Source organism: Vicia villosa, linkage group LG3 (genome assembly GCF_029867415.1).
Source record: "Vicia villosa cultivar HV-30 ecotype Madison, WI linkage group LG3, Vvil1.0, whole genome shotgun sequence".
Lineage (NCBI taxonomy): Eukaryota > Viridiplantae > Streptophyta > Magnoliopsida > Fabales > Fabaceae > Vicia > Vicia villosa.
In genome coordinates, this window is record NC_081182.1 from 95,214,321 (window position 1) to 95,225,447 (window position 11,127).

Genomic DNA, 11,127 nt, shown 5'->3' on the forward strand with positions numbered 1-11,127 from the left:
TAAATTGTATTAAAATTATGTTATGAGTTTAATTAAAGAAAAAAAATTGTCTCTGAAGTTTGGTTTGATGATTAAATTAGTGAAGAAATTAGTGTTGTGGTAGATACAGGAAGGTTGTGGCATGTTAATGGTGAAGTTGATGATGAACCATCGTTGTTGCGTGTTGAAGCTGGCGCTGTTGTTTCGGCTCAGCTCCAATTTCCAACTGCTTCTCAATTTTCCAATTCTTCTTTTTGCTATTGAAAATTCAGCATAAATGATTAGTAGAAGAAACAAATAGCACAGAGTAAGAACAAATTAGCAGAGAATATGTAAACTAATAAGATGTTCTTATAAATGATATTGAAACGCATTGCTACATGTTATGTTATGATAATGATAGTGTTATATTATTACTGTCAATATTTTTTAGATGGGGTCAGTGTTAGTTGAAAGGCATGGTGATGCTAAGCATGATTTATGGTTAGGATTTGGAGAGTTGGTAAGGTTTGTGACAGAACCGGTTTGATGGAGAAGCAACACGATGAAGAGGTATTGCCTGAGAGTGTAAAAGGTGACAAATTGAAAGAGAATAAGGGTTGATGTTTGTACGTGAGTGTGAATTGGTTAGGGTTGGAAAAGTTAGTCCTCCTTAAAATATGTACAGATAGACCTATTTATATTAGTGTATTAGGTTAAACTAAAAATGGAAAATATAATTTAATATCAAACTTTATTTGACAAAAATATTATCATGAATATTTTGCTTTAATTTTTACCAAAATTAGAAAAATCAAATCAAAAATGTCAAGAAAATTGTCTTGTTGCAAAAGTTAAATAATAAATTACCTTATTTATTTTTTATGTTATTTTTGGGTCTTTTTTTGAATAAAAAGTGCATAAAAATGAAAAATCAACTATTTTAAAAAAGCATATTTAATTAATACGAAAATTAAATTTAAATAGATAAAAAAAGATTTTTTGTGATTTTTTAATATAAATAAAAATAAAATTAAACTATAGTTAGAGACAAAAATAAATAAATAAATAAAAAGAAAAATCTTAGAAGTGGGATTCGAACCTGGAACCTCTCGCTGTTGTACTTTTTAACCTTAAATCCTTACCAACTGTGCTACGTCACTTATTCGAAATAAAATGACATTTGCAAATATATGAGGGCAAATTTTGGGGTATGACAGCTGCCCCTGTTCAATCTTCTTAAACCTGAGGATGTAGATTGGCTTGTGTGCCTGTCGGAATCTGAAGGTGGAAGAGGATTGAACACTAGAATACCAAGAAATTTGCCCTTGCTGATGCAGGGACTTTTTCGCAGATGGACTTTAAAGATGCCATCCAGGCAAAGTATTGTTGGAGATGGGCTTAAAGATACCATCTAGGCAAAGTATTGTTGGAGATGGGTTTAAAGATGCCATCAGATGATGTATTGACATGTGTCAGAATGAGTCGCAAGTTAGACTGTATCTGTGGTGTCAGAACTAAATTGCTGGCTCGATTGCCCTGAGCTTCTGGATCATATAAGTGAATTCATTATCGTGACTCTATTGTCGTGACTCCATTGTCGTGACTCCATTGTCGTGACTCCATTGTCGTGACTCTATTGTCGTGACTCCATTGTCGTGACTCAATCGTCGTGACTCCATTGTCGTGACTTCATTCATGTGACTCCATTGTCGTGACTTCATTGTCTTGACTCCACTGTCATGTTCTTTTCTGAATTGAGTGTTATGATTAAGTATGTCTCTTTCTTTGATCGTGTCAACACCGTTCGTGGTTACCGAATTAGACCTTGGAAGGATGATCGTTTCTACACCATTCGTGATGATAGAATTAGATCTTTGAAGGTTGATCGTGTCAGTACCGTTCGTAGTAACTGAATTAGATCTTGGAGAGATGATCGTGTCTACACCGTTCGTGATGATAGAATTAGATCTTTGAGAGTTGACTGTGTCAGTACCGTTCGTAGTAACTGAATTAGATCTTGGAGAGATGATTGTGTCTACACCGTTCGTGATGATAGAATTAGATCTTTGAGAGTTGACCGTGTCAGTACCGTTCGTAGTAACTGAATTAGATCTTGGAGGGATGATCGTGTCTACACCGTTCGTGATGATAGAATTAGATCTTTGAGAGTTGACCGTGTCAGTACCGTTCGTAGTAACTGAATTAGATCTCGGAGGGATGATCGTGTCTACACCGTTCGTGATGATAGAATTAGATCTTTGAGGTTAATCGTGACTCCATTGTCGGTATACGAATGGGCTTAAAGATGTCATTCAGATGTTTTAACAAGATGCTTGTTTAAAGCAGATGCTCTTCAGAATGGATCATATGCATTGATTGTATCTGAAGGAGAGGTTCATCAAAATGAAGTAATGTCTTATAGAAAACTACCTGGAGAGGTTCCTGAATAGGGTAGATCATTGACTGATGTAAAGGAGATTAGGTTTTAAACAAAGCTCGGGACGAAGTGTCTTGTAGAAGATTAACTGAGAAGCTCCTTGCAAGGGCAAGAGATGTCTTAGAAAAGATTGGATAAATATGTTAAAGAAGATTACCTAAAAAGGTGGAGATATATCTTAGATAAGACTACCTAGAAAGGCTCCTAGAAAGGGTATGATATATATTAAACAAGACTGACCTAGAAAGGCTCCTAGAAAGGATATGGTATGTCTTAAACAAGACTGACCTAGAAAGGCTATGAAACGTCTTAAACAAGACTACCTAAAAAGGCTCCTAGAAAGGATATGATACATCTTAAACAAGACTACCTATAAAGGCTCCTAGAAAGGATAAGAAAGGTCTTAGAAAAGACTGTCTAGAGAGGCTCCTAGAAAGGATATGAAATGTCTTAAACAAGACTACCTAGAAAGGTTCCTAGAAAGGATGAGAAAGATCTTTGATTGTTTCTGACTTATTTTTGAGGAAATACCCGGAGTGAAGCATTAGAATTGTATTTGTGTCTTGAATGAGTGTCAAAATCAAGTCGTGATACGATCGTCTTTGCACTTTACTTGGATGATAATGTTCTTTTTACTGTGAAGTGACCTGAAAAGGAAAAATTAATTTTATGCAATGTCATGATGCATGTAATGCATGGTGCAATGAAGTTCTCAAAATAAATGAGAATTTTGTATGTTATGCATGTATTATGAATGATGCAGGGATGGACTATATAGTCGAAGCATATTGGTAACTCTGTATATCAATTGCTGGTTGAGAAAATAAATCTCGGTATGCTGCTGGAGATGATGACAGGGGGTTGAGAATTCCTGTCTTCCGTTTGAGGATATCCAGATGGGGATTTTTTATCTTCACTTGGGGCTGAGAGTAACTTGAGTGACCTGATCCTGATGTACTATCTGATCGAGCTCAGCTGTGAATATCCACTTTAATGGGGACAGCGAGTCTGAATAAACCCTGTTGGAGATGAGGATTGTGTCGGAGAACCGGAAGTGTCAGAGATGTAAACTCCGTTGAGGAATCAAGTCTCTGTTGGGAAGAGACTATTTGAAGATAACTTCTCGAGGATTGCTATGTGGGGATATATTGTGAAAACTGCTCTGTGGGGAGGATTCCCAGAGATTTCAAATTTTCAATGCCCTATGTTTTCAAGTACTCGTGGTTGGAAAACCTTTTTTTAACCATATATGGTCCTTCACTTGTGGGAAGTCTACCTGCCCCTAGATTCAGTAACCTAATATGCTTGATGCTTGAGATTACTGGAATTAGAACTTCGAAGGAGATATTGACCCTGCTACTAGTAGCTAACTAGCTTTTGCCGAGATTTGTGACTAATGCAACATGTCCCAAGTGATAGGCTTGCCTCTCTGACTATTTTGTGCCTTTGAGAGATTCTCTGAATCTTGACTTTATTGTCTCAGGTGAATGGGATAATAGCATGGCATGCCTCTTGTAAACATTAGCCTTTAGCTCATTGAGTCAGGCACAAGAAATATTTGTGCTTTTCGATGTATTTCTGAAGCAACTTTGTCGGGAGGGCTTCCTGAGATTTATGATGTTTATAAGCAACATGCCCCAGTATCATGAACTTAGGAACAATGTCCCTGATTGATCCTGGTCGAAGGTAGTTTCAACTATGCTTGGGTGAATGCCCCTGATTGTTCAACACTTCTGAGAGATTCTTCGAATCTTGACCTGATTGCCCCGGATTGACTGAACTATTGCTCAACAGAGTATCCAACTGCTTTTGTACCCCTGAGGGTGATCAGAATTTGAGATTTTCTCGCTCGAACTCAACGGAGTTCTGAAGGCAACTTGTCCCTTGAGAGGATTAAAATTTTCATTTGCAGCTCATGATGGAAGCTTTTCTGGTGTCAAGTACTTGTTCATATGCAAAGAATGTTTATTATGAGAAATATAATAGTAATTCAAAGTTCGTGTTCGTCTTGAAGTTTAAAGAAGTTTTTTTTTGAAAGGATGTCAAAACATCAATTTTTTGTGAAAGGTGGTGTGATACCAACTCAAGCGTTTTAGCAAAACTCCTAGGAGTCGGTTTACCATATTCTCATTACAGTATGCTTTCGAATTAACTCTGCTTCAATTAGGATTTTTGAGGGTTGTAACGTGGTCAGGTTCACGGTTTTTAGAAAAAAATATTTTTAGGCTCAAAATTTTATTGGTGCCTGTCATACCCCAATTTTTGACCCCCCTGAGATGACATATCTTCAGGATTTTTCATCAGGTCAAGACAAGTACCCAGAGCAGTCATTTCTCCATTTGGTACCTAATCGAGGATGCTCAAAGACAAGAAAGCTCAGGCAAAGGATCAATCAATACAAAGACTAGTCTCTAATACAATCATGGGGCTCAAAAATTTCACTTTTCTCATCTATGATTGATTAGACATCCAGTCATATGAGTACAGGTTTACTCAGGTCACCAGACTAGGGTTTTGAGCCTATCAAGGACTGAAATCAGGGATCACATTTGGGAAACCCTAAAAAAACTCAGAGGGTCATTCAAAGACATCAATCATTTTCAAATAACTCATATTACAAGATCTACTGGACATCACACTTCAATTCAAAGTCTACAGTCATTATTTTCACATGGTCGACAAATTAGGGTTTTGACCTAATTCACCAAGATAGTTGACTTTTGATCAGGGCATGAATCCAAAACTCAAGACATGATTCAAGGATCTCTACTACCTCCATATAATCCATTTATATCATCCATTTGGGAAGAAGATCTTATTTCTACACAAAAGCCCAAAAATTCACTTTGTCAGGAAAAAGTCAACTGTGAAGGATCATCATTGACTTTTAAGGTTTTTGGTCAAAAAATGACTTTCAAAGATCAATATCATCAATATATGGATATCAAAGTCATTTGGCCAAAGAAATTCAAAGAAATTCATCAAGGAGCGAAAAGTCGGGAATTAGGGTTTTTTTAAGGCATGGTGAGATCTCAAAATTTCACCTACACAACTCAAAAAACTTCCAACATGAAAGTTGTAGATCTTGCCAAATAAAACAACATCTTACAAGGGAACTTTTTTCAAAAGATCAACCATTTATGAAGTTTTGGAAATTTTGAAGTTTAGGTCATAAACACTTAGAAATTTTTCTAAGTGTTTTAACCTAGTTTTCTTCCAACTTTGGCCCCATTTTTCACAAATTTCCCAAAGGATTCTGAAGAAGACATAAACTAATGATTTGAAGTAGATGTTTAGGGCTTTCCAAATTGTGTTCAACCTTCTCCAAATTCAATTTGAGCTAAGAGTTATGCTTGTTCAAAGTTGGCCTCATGAAGTAAAATTATAGGTCATGCATCATTTTGGAACTTTGAAGTTTTGTGCACATGACCTCAAATACAGATGCTACATGACCCATAATACATCTGCAAACATGCCATGCATTCATTTTCACCATGCCATGATAATTGAAGAAGATTCCTAAAACAAGAACATGTGATTATGTAATGATTACATTTGAGAATTTATGGCAAATTGATGAATCACCCAAGGAATCTTCTCATCAACCAATTAGAGCTCACTTTGCATCTGAATTGTCCCCTAAGATCAGATAGAATCAATGGATAGGGGAGGTGGCTCGAAAATGCAATGATCACACTTGGATATTCTTTGAAATTTCTTCATGGCTAAGAAACCAAACTTGCTTCACTAAGCAAGCTCACTCTCTCATTCAGTACTGAGACATTTGCCTATAAATAGGAGAGCACAAATCAGTAGAAAAACACACCAAAGCAACCATATTACTTGCTTTCTCTTTCTCTTCTCTTGTTCATTGTTTTTCAAAGTTCTTTGGCAAGAAGAATCGATTTCTTCAAACCAGAGCTTATCTTTGGGAAGTGAGCATTCTAACATCTCAAGGGAGGTCATTTGAGGTGATCCAAGCACCTGGATCACTTCTGTAGGTGGAGGAACACCATTGTTGCTCTCACTTTGGAGCATCTGCAGTTGGAGGTCCATGGAGTGATTCAGAAGGTTTCAAGGCAAGCCAATCATCCAGACACACTCCTCAGGTCATAGTGAAGCTAACCAGATGGCTGCAGCTCATCTGTAACTCAAGAATCAACACCCTCCATGTTCACTTGAAGCTGAAATCGAGGGAGGTCCATAGAACAATTCAGGAGGTTTGAGGTCATTACAAGCATTTAGTTAGCATCACTGAGCCACAAGGAAGCTTTTGGGATCATTCATACAAGCCCAGTTGCTCTCTATCATCCTCACGATCTCCATTTTCAGAGGTAAGTTTCTGAACTCCCTCTCTTTAATTTAAGTACTCTTTGTGAAATAGCTCGATTCTATCTTGTTCAGCATCATCAGAGGATTAAAAACCCTCTATCATCATCCATTTATCTTTCAGTATAGTCATTTAATTTAACTTTGAAATTTTAGGGTTCTTCACGATTTCTGGTAAATTAGTTAGATGTAGTTAATGGTAGTTCATGTTAGTTACATATTTAGAATCGTGAGTGAATTTAGAGCAAGTTTCATGTTTACATCGTTGCAAATGGTTGAGAAACGAGTAAGTTCAGAAAATCAAAAATGGAGAGCTTGAGGTTGAAGATGAAGATGGTGGTGGCGCGCAAAATTTGAATTCTCAGGGGAGAGTTTATTTTATTTTGAATGGTGTGCGTTTTATTAACGACTGAATAACTTGCCCTAGTGGCCACACATGCGCTCTTAGTCTCCTCATGCCCAAGGTCTGGGGTTCGAATCCCCCTCGCCCCAGACTTTTTGATTCTTTTATTTTTCAAAGATTTACAACTTGTTTTGAAACATAACCAAATGAAGGCAAGTCACTAGCACTGAGCGCGCGTTGGCTCAGTGGTGTTGTTTTGGACTGGTGACCTCAAGGGCGTGGGTTCAAACCCTCCAAGGGCCAAAACTTATTTTTTTTAACACTAATTTCTTTCATTTCTCTTCACAACTTCACATATTTATTTAACCTATTAAAATAAATCATTTTCACTTCATTTTTCATACACCTATTATTTAATATATCTATTTTGTGAATAGTCAAAAAAATCATAAAAATATTATTTATTTCATGTATTTTAATTAGGTTTAAAATAGTGTGTTTTTAAGTGTTTTCTTAAATACTTTAAATATATATTATCACTTTATTTTAACCTAATCACTTTGTAAATAAGTTTATGATAAAACCCTAATTGTTTAGGTCTTAATTAAGTAAAAAATCTTTATTTTTACTTTAATTAAGTTGACTTTTGTCAATTCTCAAAACTGTTTTCAATCTCTGATTAAATCAAATGGTTAAGGTTTTCAAACAACAAAACCTTGTATCATTCCAAATCATTTTCAACTGTTCTTATAGCCAGTACTGTAAAGTACTGGGCCTCTAATAGAGTGTAAGTCCCAAAAATCTTCTCTTCTTAGCATGTTTTCAAAACTGTATTTTCAAAATCTTCTTTCTGTTTTCAAAACATTCTTCTGGTATTTGAAGGGCATTATTCCCGGTGAAACTCTTCAGATACCTATGTGACCTTTGTCCATCTTCACTTCTTCTGTTTTCAAAAACCATTAACTATTTATCATATATATTCAACTGTTATCAACAAAACAACAAAAATACTGTTGAGGCTCTGTACATACTTCTTCAATGGCCTCCACTCCATCCAGGTTAGGCTTTACAAGCTTTCAATTTACAGTCTTTATTTAAATTACTGTCAAATATAAACTGTGCATATATATTAGTTTAGAACTGCGTTTGAGTATAAACCCTAGGACAGTTAAACTATATATATATTATAGGAATATGGCCTAGGATTGAGAATGTCTTCCCGGTGAAGGCTCTTTCCTAATTAGAGATCTGTAGTTCAAACCCCCAAGATGAATTATTCCCGGTGAAACATCTTGGTAAAAACCTTAGAATCCAAAATATAGGACACATCCACCCAAAGAGGAATTATTCCCGGTGAAACCTCTTACCCATTTGCTTAGAGCCAAAATAAGTTCAAAACTACATAGCTTTCTCTTGTGCTATAACAAGGACCCTCGATTAGCCTCCTCTTGGGCTTTGTACAAGGACCCACAGGCTTCTTAAAAGCATTTCTAGCTTCCTCTTGAGCTTGTATACAAGGACCCATCAGGTTTCTTATAAACATAGGAACAGGTCTTTAGTCACCTTTTAGCCTACCCTGGTGAGTTTCTTCCAATTTAAACCAGACTTTAAACAAGCTAAGTTTGTCTCAATTTCACATTGAGTACATTTTTGGAATGAGAGACATGGACAGTCTCTGTCACCCTTATCTTCATCAATCTTCCTTAGCAGAGTCTAGGATCCATGTTTGGTCATCCTCAGCATTGAGTCAGCCTTCATCTTGGGCTTTAAACAAGAAGTCTCCATTAGATAATCTTTCTGCCCTTCATTTTAATCAAAACCCCTGGAAAGGGTTAGCCTCCAACATCTGTCTAAAATATAAAAACCCCTGGAAAGGGTTAGCTTCCACACATCTTTTTAATATCAAAACCCCTGGAAAGGGTTAGCCTCCAAAATTAATTAATAAAAAGATTCATTTCTCTTAGGAGATAATTTCCCCAAAAGAGTCAAAATCCCTGGAAAGGGTCAGCCTCCAAAAAACATGATAAAGTCAGTCTTTTAACAGACAAATTCACCAGCTGAGCCAAAATCCCTGGAAAGGGTTAGCTTCCAAAGAAAAATAGTCTTTTAATAAATAAAACCTCCTCAGTAGAGTCAAAACCAACAAAAACAGTTAGCCTCAACCTTGGGCTTCATACAAGGCACCCAAACAATAAAACTCCCCTGTCAAGAGTCCGCCTCAACCTTGGGCATTGTACAAGGCAGATAATAGAGTCTCCCCAGTGAGTTCTTCATCATTCAGTAGCCACAACCTTGGGCTTTGTACAAGGCAGAAAATAATGTTTTCCCTAGCTACAGTTAGCCACAACCTTGGGCTTTGTACAAGGCACGCAAATAGAGTCTCCCTAAGTAGAGTCAGCCTCAATTCTGGGCTTTGTACAGAACACAAAAATACCCTGTAATTAATCCCCAGTGGAGTCATCTCCCAGAGTCAATAATATTAATTAATTAATCAAAAAAAGCCTCAAGCTTGGGCCTCATACAAGCCAGCTAAAGTCAAATCTTTTATACAGTAGATAGACATAGCTTATCTCTATAAAGAGATATTTTTACTACTCTACCACATTCAAACAAACATTTCAATTTCAATTTCAATTTCAATCAAGTCTCCCATTTAGGATTTTGAAAGGCATGAGCTGGCAGTAAAACCCAGACATGTGGTAACTTTCCCTAATTTGGATGAGCATCTTTCTTTCATTTAAGAGGCATTTGACTGGTATACTTGCACATACACAAGTAAGGTCCCCCTCTTGAATGAAATGAATTCAGTTATTCTGTCACTCCTTTAAATGTTTGTGGTAGAATAGTACAAATACCTCTCTGTAGAGATAATTTCATGTCTCTTTACTGTAAACAGAGATTTAATTCCAAGCTTCAACCTTGAGCTTCAAGCAAGGCACCAAAAACAATTAATTTCCCTAGTTAGTTCCCCGAACTACATTAAGCTCTGACTTCCACTAGGGATATGTAGGCATGAGGTTCACAAGGAATCTCAGCGAACTAATAAAATACCAAAAATAGTCAGTTTGTCTGTCTGTCTGTCTTTTAAAATCAATTCAATTCTTTCTCCCAACACAAAGGAGAAACTTTCCCAATCATTAGCAGCAAACACAATCACAATGACACAGAGAAGGTTCCTGTAGAGTACTACAGATATGTAGGGTGTTTAAACACTTCCCTATGTATAACCGACCTCCCGGACTCCAGAATTTCTAGTCTAGGTGTAAATCCCCACACTTAGCAAACTCCTAGGGTTTAGTTGAGATCTTTTTTTCCCTTTCCTACTCGTAGGACAAATAAGAAAGTTCGTGTGATATCGTAGGAAGAACTGAAATAAAATTCATCCCACCACGGGCGCATTCTCCTTCCAAATTTCGCGTGAAGGGTTTAGCGTGCCGTCCTCCCAAGTGAAACGGGGAGGTAAAGAAAACGACCACCACAGAAAAATGGCGACTCTGCTGGGGATATAAGTGTTAAAAACCTTGGTTTTTCATCCAAACCAATGGTTGACCTGTTGCTGGTCCAGCCCCAATGAGGAATTAGGGATGCCAAATTCCCCCTCAAACAAGAGAGGTCCTGCCTAACCTCTGTGTCATTTCATGTGTTTGCTGCATTTATATTTGTTTACTTTGTTTATTCTGTATCGGGAAAGGGCTTGATTCCCCCTTGTGGTGAGAAATCCTATACCCGGATTTGAGTGCAACATAAGATAGGATGGAGGATGTCTTCCCGGTGAAGACCCTCTAATCTTGGTTCACAATTCTACTCTTGGGATTTGCCTGGCTGGTTGTGATTAACTGCGCCACTGCATTCCGAGACTGATTTGTACCAGGAGGACCTAGAAACACATTAACCCCACTTAAAGCCTTTTTTAGGACGTAGAGCGGTGATTACGGAAGTAATTGTCACGCAGATACTACACTCAGAGAAAACTCTCTTATAGATACCAATCAACGTATCTTTAAGGTTGAGCAAAAACTCTGAGACCCCTAGAACCCGTTCTACAGGTACAAAAATC